At 38.3% G+C, this 18,217-nt stretch overlaps 1 protein-coding gene across 6 annotated transcripts in view; it reads left to right on the top strand.

Moving 5' to 3' along the window:
- LOC126469971 (uncharacterized) overlaps nt 1–18,217 on the top strand; it is a 382,949-nt gene that overhangs the window by 345,848 nt on the left and 18,884 nt on the right. Inside the window, exon 1 of one of the 6 annotated variants that reach the window (XM_050097407.1) lies at nt 1,785–1,892. The exons of 4 other annotated variants lie outside the window; for them this stretch is intronic. The gene's annotated coding sequence lies outside the window, so the exon portion shown is untranslated. Of the gene's footprint in view, nt 1–1,784; nt 1,893–4,282; nt 4,405–18,217 lie in introns of those variants that run through there. One more of the 6 variants, XM_050097408.1, reaches the window with a different exon arrangement.

The raw sequence follows: 18,217 nt of genomic DNA, 5'->3' as shown, positions 1-18,217 counted from the left end.
GTCAGGACTGGCTCTCCCAAGGCCGTCAGTAGTTCCAATGAAATGTTGTCTACTCCCGGGGCCTTGTTTCGACTCAGGTCTTTCAGTGCTCTGTCAAACTCTTCACGCAGTATTGTATCTCCTATTTTGTCTTCATCTACATCCTCTTCCATTTCCATAATATTGTCCTCAAGTACATCGCCCTTGTATAGACCCTCTATATACTCCTTCCACCTTTCTGCTTTCCCTTCTTTGCTTAGAACTGGGTTTCCATCTGAGCTCTTGATATTCATACAAGTGGCTCTCTTTTCTCCAAAGGTCTCTTTAATTTTCCTGTAGGCAGTATCTATCATACCCCTAGTGAGATAAGCCTCTACATCCTTACATTTGTCCTCTAGCCATTCCTGCTTAGCCATTTTGCACTTCCTGTCGATCTCATTTTTGAGATGTTTGTATTCTCTTTTGCCTGCTTCATTTAGTGCGTTTTTATATTTTCTCCTTTCATCAATTAAATTCAATATTTCTTCTGTTACCCAAGGGTTTCTACTAGCCCTCGTCTTTTTACCTACTTGATCCTCGGCTGCCTTCACTACTTCATCCCTCAGAGCTACCCATTCTTCTTCTACTGTATTTCTTTCCCCCATTCCTGTTAATTGTTCCCTTATGCTCTCCCTGAAACTCTGTACAACCTCTGGTTCTTTCAGTTTATCCAGGTCCCATCTCCTTAAATTCCTGCCTTTTTGCAGTTTCTTTAGTTTCAATCTGCAGTTCATAACCAATAGATTGTGGTCAGAATCCACATCTGCCCCTGGAAATGTCTTACAATGTAAAACCTGGTTCCTAAATCTCTGTCTTACCATTATGTAGTCTATCTGATACCTTTTAATATCTCCAGGATTCTTCCAGGTATACAACCTTCTTTCATGATTCTTGAACCAAGTGTTAGCTATGATTAAGTTATGCTCTGTGCAAAATTCTACCAGACGGCTTCCTCTTTCATTTCTCTCCCCCAATCCATATTTACCCACTATGTTTCCTTCCCTCCCTTATTCTACTCTCGAATTCCAGTCACCCATGACTATTAAATTTTCGTCTCCCTTCACTACCTGAATAATTTCTTCTATCTCGTCATACAGTTCATCAATTTCATTATCATTTGCAGAGCTAGTTGGCATATAAACTTGTACTACTGTTGTAGGCATGGGCTTCGTGTCTATCTTGGCCACAATAATGCATTCACTATGCTGTTTGTAGTAGCTTACCCGCACTCCTATTTTTTTATTCATTATTAAACCGACTCCTGCATTACCCCTATTTGATTTTGTATTTATAACCCTGTATTCACCTGACCAAAAGTCTTGTTCCTCCGGCCACCGAACTTCACTAATTCCCACTATATCTAACTTCAACCTATCCATTTCCCTTTTTAAATTTTCTAACCTACCTGCCTGTTAAGGGAACTGACATTCCACGCTCCGATCCGTAGAACGCCAGTTTTCTTTCTCCTGATAATGACGTCCTGTTGAGTAGTCCCCGCCCGGAGATCCGAATGGGGGACTATTTTACCTCCGGAATATTTTACCCAAGAGGAAGCCATCATCATTTAATCATACAGTAAAGCTGCATGCCCTCGGGGAAAAATGACGGCTGTAGTTTCCCCTTGCTTTCAGCCGTTCGCAGTACCACAACAGCAAGGCCATTTTGGTTAGTGTTACAGGGCCACATCAGTCAATCATCCAGACTGTTGCCCCCGCAACTACTGAAAAGGATGCTGCCCCTCTTCAGGAACCACACATATGTCTGGCCTCTCAACAGATACCTACGATACGGCCATCTGTATCGCTGAGGCACGCAAGCCTCCCCACCAACGGCAAGGTCCGTGGTTCATGGGGGTAGGAGTTGTCGCATACCAGGTACAATTCCTACGGTAAAGACAGTTCCATTTCACTGTTACTCAGTTTGAGATATTTACCAAATTGTTCAGTTCACAGTGCTTTGTTTTATGATATATAAATTGCTCTTCAGACCCAGATACATTTCCATCACCAACCACACATCATCTTAAAAAGTAGAGTGGATTGGAGATTTTTGTAGTCGTTTTAATAATTAATATGTTGGCCTTAATGGGGAACAACTGTTCTTGTTAAACATATCACTCCACTCTGGTTAAGCTAAATAAATAACCGTACAAGAAGGAAATCTCTCTCTCTCTCTCTCTCTCTCTCTCTCTCTCTCTCTCTCTCTCTCTCTCTCTCTCTCTCTCTCTCTCTCTCTAACACCCGCTGTTGGCTTTGGCTTGTTGAGGGAGAGGCCAGTGTCTTAATTACGTATTTGGAACACTTTTATGATTCACAGAAAACTGGTTTTGCTTCCTATTTCAAATTAAATAACATGCCATTCACTTTAACAGCAGTGGGTAATCAATTATTTCATGTGATGGAATTCCCTTTGTGATTTCTCCGTGGCAAATTGTTGATGTCACTCTGCAAATTATTTTTTATTTCTGTTCATTCATCCAAGGATCATCTCGCAATGATACAGGGTTTGTCGAGGTAATACAGTGCCAATCAGCAGAGCAAAATACATCACACAGCACGTATAACATGCTTTAAGAGGATAGGCAGGTAGCATATGGGAATAGGACAGGTGAATGACAGTGGCCTAGTTTAAGGAACCATCATGGCATTTGCCATAGGGATCTAGGAAAACCACATAAAACCCTAATCAGAATGGCTGGACAGAGCAGCTCCATCATCATCAATATGAGGTCAGCATCCTAACAGCTGTATTGCCTCATTTGGCAGACGTAACTGTTATGCTTTATACAGCTTCACACATGATCCTTGTGAAAGCGGTAAACCCTAACCCTGTATTGAAATGTGACAAGGCACCATTCATTACTATCCACTACTCTGTGTCCTCTAAGTAATCTTGAATTGTGCAATATGCATTACTTGTGAAGAACATTTTAGCTGCCTTGTTAAACAAATGTGTTTTAGTAATCTTTTCCGCTACCTTTGGCAATTTGTTACACAATTTTATGCCCTGGTTCACTGCTTTGGGTTTTTGGTTGTTTTTCCTGTTTGAATTTAACTCCAAACTAGCTCTTGTTCCATGATTAGGAATAGAACTATTAGTGCAGTATTTATTAATATTTTGTCCGATATGCGCCACAGATTGATGTACACACTCAATTGGTACAGTAAGGATGCCTAATTTTTTAAGTAGCTCTTTACTCTTTACAGTGGGCCCGACTGCTACTTTCAGTTAAAATTATTATTATTATTATTATTATTACTATTATTATGGCCTTTTTTGCAATTGGAAAAACTTGTGTCCTTGTTTTGTGACTTCGATCCCCACAAAAGAATCCCATAGCTAAGAACTGAGTATATGTAGACATAATATGTCACAACATTGGCTGTTACGACCTGACGCTAACACCCCAAAAACATAATATGTTGATGACATTATCTTTGCCAGTATCCTTGTACATACTATAATAGCTGACAATCAATGTCCATCCCTAAAAACTTTGTTGTTTGCTACACAATCTACGTGTTTATTATCCTTAATGTGACAAGAGTTGGTTCCTCTCTTTATGCTCAAATGCATACTGTTTGTTTTCGTTTTGTTGTGCAATAATTTATTACATACTGCCCAATTGTAAACATCATTTAGCATTTCATCCACTTTCTCTAACAGGCGTTCTCATGTCTTATCAGTGACTACGATGTTGATGTCATCAGCAAAGAGAACTTTTTTTCCATGTCTTGCTTATGTGGAATGTGATTTATGTATCTTATCTGAATGTTGTTTTACCAAACATTTATCATCAGCAGATGGTTGAACATTCTTCACCTTTTGCATCTTCTTTTTGAAGTGAGACTAAAACCAGTCATTCGCTGTCCCGCTTATACCTAGCTTGCTCAATAGTATTTTATGGTCAGAGGTGTCAAAAGCCTTGGACAAGTCTAAGAAATTGCCTGTAACACAATCATTGTTTTTGAGAACATCGGGTACCATCTTCATGAATTCTGCAATGGGTGTTGTTATACTTCTTCTACTTCTGAATCTAAACTGTGCTTCATTAAGGATGGTTTGTTTATTCATATAGTTCATCAGTCTATCTTTCGTGATTGTTTCAGTTATTTTTGAGAATAGTGAAAGTGGCTATTAGTTTCCAGTTCTCTCCGCATTACCTTTCTTTAGCAATGGCTCCACCCATGCTTGCTTTAGTTATTCTGGGAAAAAACTCCTGAACTAAAAGATTCATTTATTGTGTTTGTTAACGGGTGTTGTATGCACGCCTTCAGAACAGAGACGGGAACCTCATCTATGCCTGCTGACTATTGTTGTGCTGTATTCCTAACTTCAAAATCTGTTGAGGGAAACATCATGATTGTGAATGCTGTGGAAGCCTTTGTGGGTGCTAAATGTGTTTTAGAAAGATTTTTCTGCACCGTCTTTGCAATGCCAGAGAAATAATCATTTACAAACATTCCTAATTGCTGCGGACTTCCTGTTATTCTGTCCTCATTTTTGATGTGTGTACTATTATCCCTGTGTCTGCCCTCTCCAACTTCATGGTTTATAACCTTCCACACCACTTTGCTTTTATTTACTGAATTACATAATAACTTGTCATTGAATGGTTTTTTCTTTGGTTTTTTAAATATAATATATTTTTTAAATACCCGTGATAGTGTTTAAGGATATGTGGGTTAGTGCAATGCTCTTGCAAGGAACTAAGAAAATTGAGTGTCTGTGAGAACTTTCTAAAACCTGCAGTTACCCATCTGTTTTCCTATCTGCAGCAGTAGGAATGTCTACTTTTGTAAGTGTCACCTCAAAAATTAATTTAAATAATGTGCAAAATTTAGAGGTCTTAGCATCTACATTGCTTTCCGTATACATTTCATCTCAGGTTAGATTTGCCAGTATATAGAAAAAGTATCTACCTTATGATCTGAGACGATCCTCTTGTAGGCCTGCAGTTTCACAGGTTTCATTGAGCATGAGATTTTCACTCTGCAGCGGAGTGTGCACTGATATGAAACTTCCTGGCAGATTAAAACTGTATGCCGGACCGAGACTCGAACTCGAGACCTTTGCCTTTTGCGGGAAAGTGCTGTACCAACTGAGCTACCCAAACACGACTCATGCCCGGTACTCACAGCTTTACTTCTGCAGGAGAGCTTCTGTAAAGTTTGGAAGGTAGGAGACGTCGATACTGTCAGAAGTGAAGCTGTGAGGACGGGGCGAGTCGTGTTTGGGTAGCTCAGTTGGTAGAGCACTTTCCCGCGAAAGGCAAAGGTCCAGAGTTCGAGTCTCGGTCCGGCACACAGTTTTAATATGCCAGGAAGTTTCTTTGAGCATGTTTTTAGCTCTATTATCTGACAGTAATAATTTGAAATGCCATGCTCTCTTATAAATACCTTACAGTTTTCCCTGTCAGTGCCCATAAGTACGTGGTCAAAAATTGAAACTGAACTTTTTAAAATCATCGTTGCAGTGTTTACCATTCTTCTCACACCGAAAGTGTTCAAAATGTTTAGGAAGCTGTTGCTAATTTTGCCCTGATCTTCTGTGTTGACATTCATGTCTCCACATATTGTTATGCTAGTTTTCGTGATTGAGACCCTCTCCAGGATTACTGTTATCTGAGTTTTTTTTTAAAAAAAGCAAGCTTCTTACACCCTATATTGTGTGTTTGTTTGCAAGACAGTAAATTGGATGAAGCAGATATTTCACTAGAAAATTGAGAACACGTATTAGAACACATGCAAATTGCTGTATGGCTGTGGACACTTATTAGAACACTATAGATTAAGGTTTGTTTTCCACTCACAGGCTCTATATGGTAATAATTACTGCAAATGCAATTTATTAGTAGTGTAATGTTATCTTGGCAGCCATTGGGGGAATGGTGTTTACAGGGATGAATGATATTCCTAGATTCTTTCTTGGAGTTTCCCAAGTATGTTTCGCGTGAGTTATTTTTAGTATATGTTACCTGAAGCTTCTATATATTTCTGCCATGCTGCAGATTTCATGTTAGTCAGACTTGATGAGAATCTATTGAAATTGAGCTGTGTGCCAGTATAGGTCACTGGGTGACCCACTGATAAACTGAAGCCTGGTCTTTGCTCTACCTCGTATTGAAATTACATGACCCATTGCTCAACTAAAGCCTGGTCTTTGCTGTACCTCCTATTGAAATTACATGAGCACACATTTATAATTAACTGTGAACAATTTCCCTCCAATACATTGTTTGCTCTATGTTTCAGTATGGCCCTGAATGTGCGATACTAGTATCATTTTCAAATGATGAAAAATGGAGTTATCTGTTGCACTGAATAGTGAATTATTGATATGTGTATTGGGAAAACAAATGGAGCAAATGCAGTGGTGGTTCAGTGTTAGACAGACTACTGGGTTAGAAATAGCTAATGAAACATGGCCAGAAATTAAAAACATAGAAAATTCTTTATGGATAAGCTTCTATGAAACAATCTATCCCACTCCCCAATAGTGTAAAGAGTTTGTTACTGACTCATTCATAGTAGATTACAGTGCACTTTGAGGTTTCTCTCAATGGAGAACACTGTACACCTGAGACCTCAGAAAAAAATATAATTTCTTCAGGGTATAGAAAGACATTCATTTACTAAAAGGCTCCTGAAAATTATTTTGACTAGATATCTTAGTTTTACAACAGCACTTGTGAGAGTTCTAAACTTTTTACTCATTTGGAGTATTTAAAGCTCTATTTTCATCTTACCACATTCCAAGGAGGATATATTTCAAACTGTGTGCCGCACTGAAACTTGAACTCAGGACCTTCGTCTTTTGCAGGCAAGTGCTCTACTGTCTGAGCTACCCAAGCACGACTCAACCCCCCATCATCGCAGCCTTATTTCTGCCAGTATCTTGTCTCCTACCTTCCAATCTTCACAGAAGCTCTCCTGCAAACCTTGTAGAACTGGCACCCCAGAGAGACAGGATATTGCGGAGACACGGCCTAGCCACAGCCTGGACGATGTTTCCAGAATGAGATTTTTACCTCGCAATATCCTTTCCTCTAGGAGTGCTAGTTGTGCAAGGTTCGCAGTAGAGGTTCTGTGAAGTTTCCAAGGCAGGAGATGAGATACTGGCAGAAATCAGTCTGTGAGGATGGAGCGTGAGTCGTGCTTGGATAGCTCAGACTGTAGAGCACCTGCCTGCAAAAGGCAAAGGTCCCGAGTTTGAGTCTCAGTCCGCCGGTGCACAGTGTTAATCTGCCAGGAAGTTTCATAGCAGCGAACACTCCACTGCAGAGTGAAAATCTCATTCTGGAAGGATGTATTTCGTGAGACCTCTGTAGCAATATGTATGGGAACCTTTCAAAGTTGTATACCGGGCAGTGATTAGGTGGCTTGTGAAGTACAAGCAGTCATGAACCTGAGTGAGAATTGTATAACTCTTTTTCACAGCTGCCATTTTTAGAATTCCATGTTTCTGTGCCTATTTATTGATGGGATGCAGCCTCTTTCTGAATGTGGAAGTTTTGGCAATGATATGGAAATTTTGCCAATAATGGTATCTCATATACCTTGTACAGCTGTTTTAAAATGTTAGATCTTTTTATACTGTCATGAATCAATAGTCTAATGAGTTGTACAGTATATCAGTGTGTGATGTGATATGATAAAATACAGACAACCAAAGTTAAAATGATGGTGGTTGTAATATTAGATAGCACCTTCTTATGATTGTAATCATAATAGTTTGTTGAGATGAAAGCTGGATTTTCTCTGTGTATTCTGTAAGTGACTATTTTTGTGTTCAGTTAGTATTATTCTTGATTTGAGGCTGCATTTTGTGTTGGACACATCATAGTTCACTTAGAAGAGCTGGGGAATGGGAAGTAGCTAAAAATCTTACTGATGTCAGTAAAAAAAAAATATTATGTCTGTGTTATGATTATGGTCATAACTTCAAAAATAATGAGCATGTCTATAGTGCTATTTAAGAGGTGTCTGGTTGTCCGAATGATGACTACTTGTGACAGCTACACCATTGTAAATCTGATAAATAAATTTGCCTAAAATATCCAGATTAGCCAGTAAAGTTTCAAAGGGATTTTTCTAAGGCATGGCACTCACAAGAGTGAGAAAAGTTGAAAATCTTCCTTTAGGTTTACACTCAGGGAAAACATATTGTATAAATATGACAAACTGTGAAGTTCTGGAAAGCTTTCTAACTTGTTCATGGTAAACACAGAAGTAAATCATTCTGAATATTTTTCAAAGTACCATTTCAACTAACTTCTGTTTATATTTCTTTTATTATACATGGGCACAAACAAGTAAGCAAAATAACATCCATTTTTCAGTTACAGATTCCTCCAAATTGACAATTCTGTCATGATTCACTTCCTAAATAACTTAGCTTCTGGCATTGGTCAGTCAAAGTGTATGACGAGGATCTTGTCTTTGAGCAAGATTTAAGTTAAGTTACTTTACCTAAACAACTGCATTGAATTTTCACACCCCTAAACAACTGCATTGAATTTTCACACTTTTAATCACATGCTAGACATTGCACACATGAAAAATTGTGTTTTCCAACTGTGAAACTCCGTTAAAAAAAAAATTTGCTCGTGCAAGTTTTGGTGACTTCACTGACACTAACAACAGTAACTCATGTCCATCATTGTAGATTGGAAAATTGTATCATATGATGTTCCTTTCTGCTCGATATTTAACGAATGGTGGTTCATCCTTCGCTGCAATGGGTTAATGAAACCAAATTGAAACATTTGTTCTTGAGAAAATTTGGCACTACATAAAGACTGTAATGTGCTTTTATTTTTTTTCTGTACATTATTGGAAAAGCACTCTCATAAAATTTGAAAATGTCTACAGCAGTGCAATGAATTCACCATCAACAATATGTGCTCTATAAAATCTCTCTTTTTATAATGTTTGCTTATTTTTTATTCTATGAAAGAAGTTCTTAGAACAAGTCAGGCCTCCTCTAGAACTTATTAGCAGAAAAAAATCACAATAATAAAATATTGAGCTGTGAATTTTTAATATGAAAATTCAATGCAATAATAAAGAAATTAATGCAGCAAAAGAATTTACTGTTTTCGCAACTATTAATAGTGGGCAAGAAAAGAACACTGTAGGGAGTTGATTTATTCCACGCACTACATTTCAAAATATATCTTCCATCTGTGTGTTTAGGTGAAGTGTTTATATAATTTCTGTTAAAAACACGTGCAGTTGGAAGGTACCTTCTGAAACATTTATTGTTAGCGGTACGAAGGTGTGCTGAGAAGTAATGTCTCAGTTTTTTTTTTTTATGTGAAAGCCCTTTAAGGTTATTAAATAAAACAAACTTCATTAACATTCTATATCTTTATTCATCATGTCTACATTTTTAGTTTTCACTGTAGTCATCCTGGCAACAAACACATTTCACCCAATGAGAGACCAGTTTGATGATACTCTCACTGTAGAATGTTTGACTTTGTTGGAACCACAGTCTCACCTCTGCTTGCACTGCTTCATCCCTGTCAAAGTGAAGTCCTCCAAGGTAAGGTTTGGAAACAGATGAAAATCAGATGGGGCCAAGTTGGGACTGTACGGAGGATGACAATGAATCCAAGGCATCCAATTGTTGCAGATGTCGCAGTGCACTTGTGTGGTCTGGCATTGTCATGCTGAAGGAGATGGTGCACCATGTGTGAACAAACTCTTCTGCAGTTAGAAATTCAACTACAGAATGCTGTTTCTCACACACCGACATAGTTATGTTAAACGCCACCATGTTACACACTATAGTTGCAATTTGTGTCAGTGAAGTGTGAAAGTTGACAGAGTAAGGTGCATGACATGTAATACCTCAACCAAAATTGCAAACAGAATAAAAAATTCAGAGACATTAATTTTCAGCACACACTAGTAAATCAACCCTAGCAAAGGTTGGACATTTTATCATTGCATACTCATGTTGCCATGGTCATCACCATTTCGTGTGAAGATGGACACGTGTCTAAAGAGGAATGTGTCACCCATGGCCATGACTAAGAACTATTGTGGCATTTGCATGGAATAATTTGAAATTTGAATAAACCTTCAAAGATCCAAATCAGGATGGTCAGATCAAGTAAACACATCTGTATTCTCTGTAAATGCACTTCTTTAAATACTTTTTCACACATTAAAATAAGCTGAAATAACCATAATACAGTTAAGTGGACTCAAAGTAGTAATACGTGCACAGTATTATGTAATGCTACATGAGAATTTACCTGTTTCTACAAATCTTATTAGTGTGCTAGGACACAGGAACGTAATTAATAACTTACTTTCTCATAACACAATGAAGCAGGTCTAATGAGTTCCTACAGAGACTAATTTTAGTGGTTTGTAGGAAGTTGAATGGGTAATTCTGTTTCAAATAGCAGGCTTGATCTAATTTCTTGTGTATCTGTGTACTCTTATATCTGCCTTTATGCCATCCATTGTTAAAACCTGTACATAATGAATTGGTAACCCATTTTTAATGTCTGGAAGAGTGAACACATCTACCTAAGAGGTATAAACGAAAATATTTTCTGCTACTGTCCTGTTATTTTCCAGTTGGGAAATTCAATGTGGGAGGCAAATGGAATCCAGAAAGAGGATGTTGGATTTATCTCTTCTTATCATAATCGTAGCGCTAGGATTCTCACATACAACTACAGTCTAGAAAGTCTGCTCATAAATTTTATAAAGTTAAAATTAAGGGTTGTATAATGATTCTTCTTACAAGCAAAAACCCAAAGACAACCGTCATCAGTTATTTTGATCCCCAAATAGCAGAACTCCTTTACTACTTTAAGTGTCTCATTTCCTGATTTAATTCCTTCAGCATCACCCGACTTAATTTGACTACATTCCATTATCCCTGTTTTGCTTTTGTTGATGTTCATCTTATATCCTCCTTTCAAGACACTGTCCATTCCGTTCAACTGCTCTTCCAAGTCCTTTGCTGGTGCTGACCGAATTACAATGTCACACACACAATAAAAACAAATGTCACACCTAAGAATGTATGGTACAGCCTGCATTTATTTGCTCTCAAAGCAAGCTTCCACACTTCTCACTCCCTTGCAGTTTTGTTCTAGAAACATGTAAATATGTTAGAGAGAAACAAAAACTTTAACATAAATGAGCGTGATACCAGGCAGCCTCTGTGTGGAGTCAGTAAGGACATCAGCCTGTAAAACCTTTACTACAAATAGTGTTACAGAAACTCCAGATAGGAATATCAACAATTTAGGAAAAGACATTGTTACTTAGTTTAAAAAAGACACATGAAGTGAAGTGACAGACAGTTACAATTAAGACACTTACATAAAGATTTTGGTCACAGCCTTCATCAGCTAAAGAGAAACACACACCATTCATATGCACAAGCAAGCACACCCTATGCGGGCATGACTGCCAACTCCAGCATTCCGGCCAGAGATGATGGAGTCGGCAGTCTTTTGTGCGTAAGATGTGCTAGCTTGTGTGTATGAGTGGTGTGTGTTTCTCTTTTGCTGATAAAGGCTTGTATGTGAGTGTCTTTTTAATTGTGCCTGTATGCAACTTAATGTGTCTGCTTTTTGCTAAGTAGAAATCTGCCTTTTTCTATAATGTTTGTAGAAGTGGACAATGGTCTGCCACAAAAAATAAGTTATTAACCCATTTTCACTTTTTATAAATCTCTAAGACCATTTTTATTAGATCGTGGCTTTTAGTCAGTGACAGAATTTTCAGACCATGTTAAGTGCAGCAGCCCTGAAGCAAGAACATGCAAAAACAGCTAATGCTGCTAAAGCAAGATGTAATAGAATTAATTATGGGAGGGGGAGGTTGGCAAAGCTTATAGGTGACAGCATAGGTGGGGTTGGTGGGATCACTCATGGGAAAATTCCTGCAGTAGTGGGTGTTAGAGCTGCACCTTTTTTGGATTGAAGTCAGCTGATAGGTATTCCTGCTTAAGGGAAGTCTCTCTAACAAGGGAATCACTTTTGACAAAGCTTAGGTATCCGAGTAATCAGGGAATTAGTATATTTCATCAAAATATACAAGGTATTAGAGATAAAGTTAGTGAACTGCTTATAGATGTTGACTCTGAAATTATTGGTATATCTGAACACTTCTTAAATAAGGAGATAATTCAGAGGCTTCCTTTACCAGGATACAGGTTGGCTGGCAGCTTTTCGAGGAGCTCTTTGCTGTGTGGGGGAGTAGCCATGTATGTGAAAAACGGCATCCCATTTGAGTCAATTGACGTTTCAAAGTACTGCACTGAAAAGGTGTTTGAATGTTGTGCAGGTGTGGTTAAATTTAACAGAGCTAAACTTCTAACTGTTGTTATTTATAGATCCCCAGACTCCGATTTCACAACATTTTTGCTAAAGCTAGAGGAGGTTCTTGGTTCACTTTATAGGAAATACAAAAAGTTAGTTATATGTGGTGACTTCAATATTAATTGTATAAGTGATTGTGCAAGGAAGAGGATGCTGGTAGACCTCTTTAATTCGTATAATCTTATGCAAACCGTATTCTTTCCAACGAGAGGGCAAGGGAACAGTAGAACAACCATAGACAACATTTTTGTTCATTCCTCATTACTAGAAGGCCATTCTGTTAGCGAAAAGGTGAATGGCCTTTCAGAGCATGATGCACAAATTTTAACTTTAAAAGATTTTTGTGCTGCAACACGTGTTAAATATAGTCATCAGCTGTTCAGAAAAGCTGATCCAGTTGCTGTAGAGACCTTTGTAAACCTTATAAAGGAACAAGAGTGGCAAGATGTTTATAGCGCTGATACAGTAGACTATAAATATAATGCTTTTCTCAAGACTTTTCTCATGCTCTTTGAAAGTTGCTTTCCGCTAGAATGTTTAAAACAGGATACTGGCACAAACAGGCAGCCTGGGTGGCTGACTAGATGGATAAGAACATCTTGTAGAACAAAGTGGCAGTTATATCAAAACGTTAGAAACAGTCAAAATCTAAATGCAGCAGCCCATTACAAACAGTATTGTAAGGTGCTTAAAAATGTTATTACGAAGGCAAAAAGTAAGTGGTATGCAGATAGAATAGCTAAGTCTCAGGATAAAATTAAAACCATATGGTCAGTCATAAAGGAAGTTGCTGGTCTGCAGAGACAGGTCGAGGATATAGAATCAGTGCGTAGTGGGAATGTCCGTATTACTGATAAGTCGCATATATGTACAGTATTTAATAATCACTTTCTGAATATAGCAGGTGAACTAAATAGAAACCTAGTCCCAACAGGGAATCATATAGCGCTCTTAGAAAAAAGTGTTCAGAGACTGTTACCTGAAATGCTCCTCCATGATACTGACAAGAGGGAGATTGAGTTAATAATTAAATCACTAGAGACCAAGAACTCTCACTGATATGACGGGGTGCCTAGCAGAATACTGAATTATTGTTCTATGTATGTTAGCCCAGTTCTCAGGCATATCTGTAACTTTTCCTTTAGGAGTGGTCGGTTTCCTGACTGATTAAAGTACTCGGTAGTGAAGCCACTTTATAAAAAGGGAAACATTGATAATGTTGACAATTTTAGACCTATTTCTATTCCATCGGTGTTTGCTAAAGTTATCGAGAAGGTTGTATATTCAAGGTTACGGGAGCATTTAAATTCACATAATTTGCTGTCAAATGTTCAGCTTGGTTTTAGAAATGGTTTAACAACTGAAAATGCTATATTCTCTTTTCTCTGTAAGGTTTTAGATGGATTAAATAAAAGGTTGCAAACGCTAGGTGTTTTCTTTGATTTAACGAAGGCTTTTGACTGTGTTGACCACAAAATATTACTGCAGAAGTTGGACCATTATGGAGTAAGGGGAGTAGCTTACAATTGGTTCGTCTCTTACTTTAAGAACAGAAAGCAGAAGGTAATTCTCTGCAATATTGAGAGTGGTAGTGATGTTCAGTCCCAATGGGGCACTGTTAAGTGGGGCGTTCCCCGAGGGTCGGTGCTGGGGCCACTGCTGTTTCTTATTTATATAAATGATATGCCTTCTAGTATTACAGGTGATTCAAAAATATTTCTGTTTGCTGATGACACCAGCTTGATTGTGAAGGATCTTGTGTGTAATATTGAAACAGTAACAAATAATGTAGTTCATGAAATAAGTTCGTGGCTTGTGGAAAATAATTTGATTCTAAATCACAGTAAGACTCAGTTTTTACAGTTTCTAACTCACAATTCAACAAGAACCAATATTTTGATCAGACAGAATAGGCATATTATAAGCGAGACGGAACAGTTCAAGTTCCTAGGCGTTCGGATAGATAGTAAGCTGTTGTGGAAAGCCCATGTCCAGGATCTTGTTCAGAAGCTTAATGCTGCTTTATTTGCCATTAGAACAGTATCTGAAATAAGTGACACTTCAACACGAAAAGTAGTCTACTTCGCATATTTTCATACGCTTATGTCGCATGGTATTATTTTTTGGGGTAATTCTTCTGATTCAAAAAGGGTATTTTTGGCTCAGAAACAGGCTGTTCGAGCTATATGTGGTGTAAGTTCGAGAACCTCTTGTCGACCCCTATTCAAAAATCTGGGAATTCTGACATTGCCCTCACAGTATATATTTTCTTTAATGTCGTTTGTTGTTAGCAATATTAGCCTATTTCCAAGAGTTAGCAACTTTCACTCAGTTAATACTAGGCAGAAATCAAATCTGCATGTAGAATGCACTTCCTTGACTCTTGTGCAGAAAGGAGTGCAGTATTCTGCTGCATCCATTTTCAATAAGCTACCACAAGAACTCAAAAATCTTAGCAGTAGCCCAAACACTTTTAAGTCTAAACTGAAGAGTTTCCTCATGGCTCACTCCTTCTATTCTGTCGAGGAGCTCCTGGAAGAGCTAAAAAATTAAGCAAATTCCAGTGCTACATTGTTGATTTTCTTCATTTAAACTTAAGACTTCTCCTTAATTTGGTCCCACGGAACAATAAATAAATAAATAATACAATGTATTCTGATTTCTGATGTTACTTAACGTGTGTGTGTGTGTGGGGGGGGGGGGGGGGGGGGTGGGGGCGGGCATGTGCACGCTAGTGTGCATGCTCTTGCTCAAATGACATCCCACAATCTGTAAACATTTACTGGATTAATAAAGAATTTTAATTTGTACCGGCAAGAATATGCAATGGCAGCATTTATATACAAACAATCATAATTCACATCTGTGTGGCTTGCAGCTGTAGCATTGTGGATCAAATCAGATCAGTAGATTGTAGCTATTCATGTAGATAACTTTGGCTGATGGCATGATATAATTTTCCTGCTAAAATCAGAGATTCATTTACTTCAGCAACAGTTCCGTGGTATCAAAAGGTCGTTGATGGCACTAGTAAACTGTGCTGTGTATCCAGCAGAATTTGGTATGTTGTATGTTTTAAAGTTACTGTTGAATGTCTTCTTCCATCTGCTGAATTGTCCATAGCATATTTATGATGGTTAATGGGTACTGTGAAGAGACTTTAATATCTGGAGGTGTATAAAGACAGCAGCCTACTTCTCTTTAGATATCCCATCAGTGTGGCTTTTCACCAGTTACAAAGTGCAGTGATCCTTTGCAGGAGGACTGGACACATGGTCAGGATGCATATGTTCAAATTCCAGTCAGACTGACCTATTGCATGTTGTCTGTTTTTGCTCTTACCAGTGCAGGTTAAGTCTGGGACCCTGGGTCAGAGAAAGTATAGTACAAGAAATCTTATACATCAGATTTTATTTTAAACAAGCCATTTACTAATTTTATTTTAAACAAGCCATTTACTAATTTTTATATGATTTGTTTACATTCATAGGTCTAAACAGGAATGTACTGTCAGCTGCTCAGTAGTTTACCCTGGCAGTGTCTTTATGAGTTGACTTCCAGATGAAATTACTGTCTTTGACAAAGGAATCTGTACAATCCTAAAGGAGCAGATGATGTGCATTTTTTGGAATAATTTACTCATTTGCTGTGATGCCTTGGGTGATATATAGATCATTCAGCAAATGTACCCAGTAAACAAAGGAGTTAACACATACAAGACACCTTTCACTTAGTACAGTAGCAAGGGAATGAAGTATTCTTCGTCTGGGTGTCAGGCCGTGCAGGAATCCATGGAAATGAGCAAGCTTACATGGCAGCAAGGGGTGATGGCAAGTAATCAATGTACTATCCCATGCTGTTCCCTTGGCTGCTGTTACCCATTGAGTAGAAGAGTTAGGTGTCAAAAGGAGACTGAGTGGTTGGCAGTAAAAAGTACAAATTAAGCCTGATAAAGCCAACAATTTTGCCATGATGAACATCGTTGCAGTCACACAGGTAGAAATTAGTGGCCTTAACATGACTGAGAATAGGGCGCTGTACTCTGACACAAAGGCAACTCCAGGAGGACCCACCAGGGTGCATTGCTTGTTGTGTACCAGTGGTGCTATGCCACATTTTCCTTGATTGCACTTTATATTCTGAAAAAAGGGCAGCAGTTTGTCTTGATAATGATTTGTCCACTTAAATACAATGAGATGAGTGTGGAAAAGGGTTTAAGGTCTTGCATGTTGTGTAGATTCCTGTCCAAATTACTGAGTAGATTATTTTAATGTATCTGGTTCATCCTTTTAGAGTTAGTGATCAAAGAAGCAACAATTATCTGACAATAGTTTTACAATTTTTCCTATATGACCATTTTGAGCCACACTTTCTGTCTATATGATCAGACTAATCCCAGGAACCACTGTACAAGATTTGACCCGGTTTTGATCCATGTTGAGCTTGGTGGTCTATCTGACCTAGCTTTCACATTTCAACAATGTAGAGGTGTGCTAGGAATGAAATGTAGATTAGGCTCCTTTCCACAGTAGGATACCTAGCCAGGGACATGCAGGTTTCTGAAGTGATGTTAAATTTGAAGCTCCTACTGCGCTATATGCACATTAGATACCCGTGCAGATGCCTATAAATGAAGTTACTGTTACACCCAGACAACTCATCCATGGTGTCCCTCCTAAGAGTCGTCATGTAAATTTTCTGCTGTGTTTCAGCAGACATTTGCAATTTTGTTTTTGCAGTGTGTAGCTGGAGTCAGCCAAAGCAAATACTGCTCATCACATCTTTCATACAACTCCCTGCATCAATGAAAGCATTGGTTTGTTTCCCTGTTACAAACAAAATTATGTTTAAAGTGAAATTTTACATGCATGTTCAATAGAGTGGTCCCAAATTAGTGTAGCGCAGTACTTATCAATTTGTATTGACAGAAACATTAAAAAATGATGAATAACCAGTACTCCGGCAATGGGGATACACTACACATGGCCTGCACCTGAATAGGATGGGGAAAATATGTTAGCTTCTGTATTACCAGAAACTGTAAGGGGGTCCACAGTCACACAAGGAGTGATACCTGTGGTTAATGGGTCCAGGCAGACAGGTTTTTTAGGTTAAAGCCAAAGTCCAGACAGATGACAATCAAGATAAATAGAATAAAAGAAACTTCATGTACAGTAAATAAGGGTAAAGCTAAGGGCAGTATCAACTTATTTCATCAAAATATCAGGGCAATAAAACATAAAGCCGGCCAGAGTGGCCGAGCGGTTCTAGGCACTACAGTCTGGAACCACTCGACCGCTGGTTCGAATCCTGCCTTGGGCATGGATGTGTGTGATGTCCTTAGATTAGTTAGGTTTAAGTAGTTCTAAGATCTAGGGGACTGATGAACTCAGAAGTTAAGTCCCATAGTGCTCAGAGCCATTTGAACCATTTAAAACATAAAGTAGATGAGCTATTAGTGTGTTTAGATGACCTCAAAAATAAGAGTGATATTGATATACTCTTGTCTGTCTGAACACCATGTAACTGTGGGCATGGATAGTGTCAATATAAGTGGGTATAATTTGGCATCTTACACTTATAGATCTAGGATGGATAAAGGAGGAGTTGCCATTTTCATAAAACAAGGGTATAAATGCAAAACTGTATAAGTAAGCAAATTTTGTGTTGATCGGCACTTTGAGGTTTGTGCATGTGAACTTCTGCTAGATAATGTAGTACTGATATTAGCAACAGTGTATAGGTCCCCATTAGGAGACTGGGAGCTGCTCATAAAAAAAGTGTGACTCCCTATTATGCTGTCTGTCAGACAAAAAGAAATTATTAATCTCTGGTGATTTC

The sequence above is a fragment of the Schistocerca serialis genome, chromosome 3 (assembly GCF_023864345.2).
Source record: "Schistocerca serialis cubense isolate TAMUIC-IGC-003099 chromosome 3, iqSchSeri2.2, whole genome shotgun sequence".
NCBI classification, from domain to species: domain Eukaryota; kingdom Metazoa; phylum Arthropoda; class Insecta; order Orthoptera; family Acrididae; genus Schistocerca; species Schistocerca serialis.
Note: the sequence above shows the minus strand (reverse complement) of the source record. Positions and strands in the feature narration are given on the sequence as shown.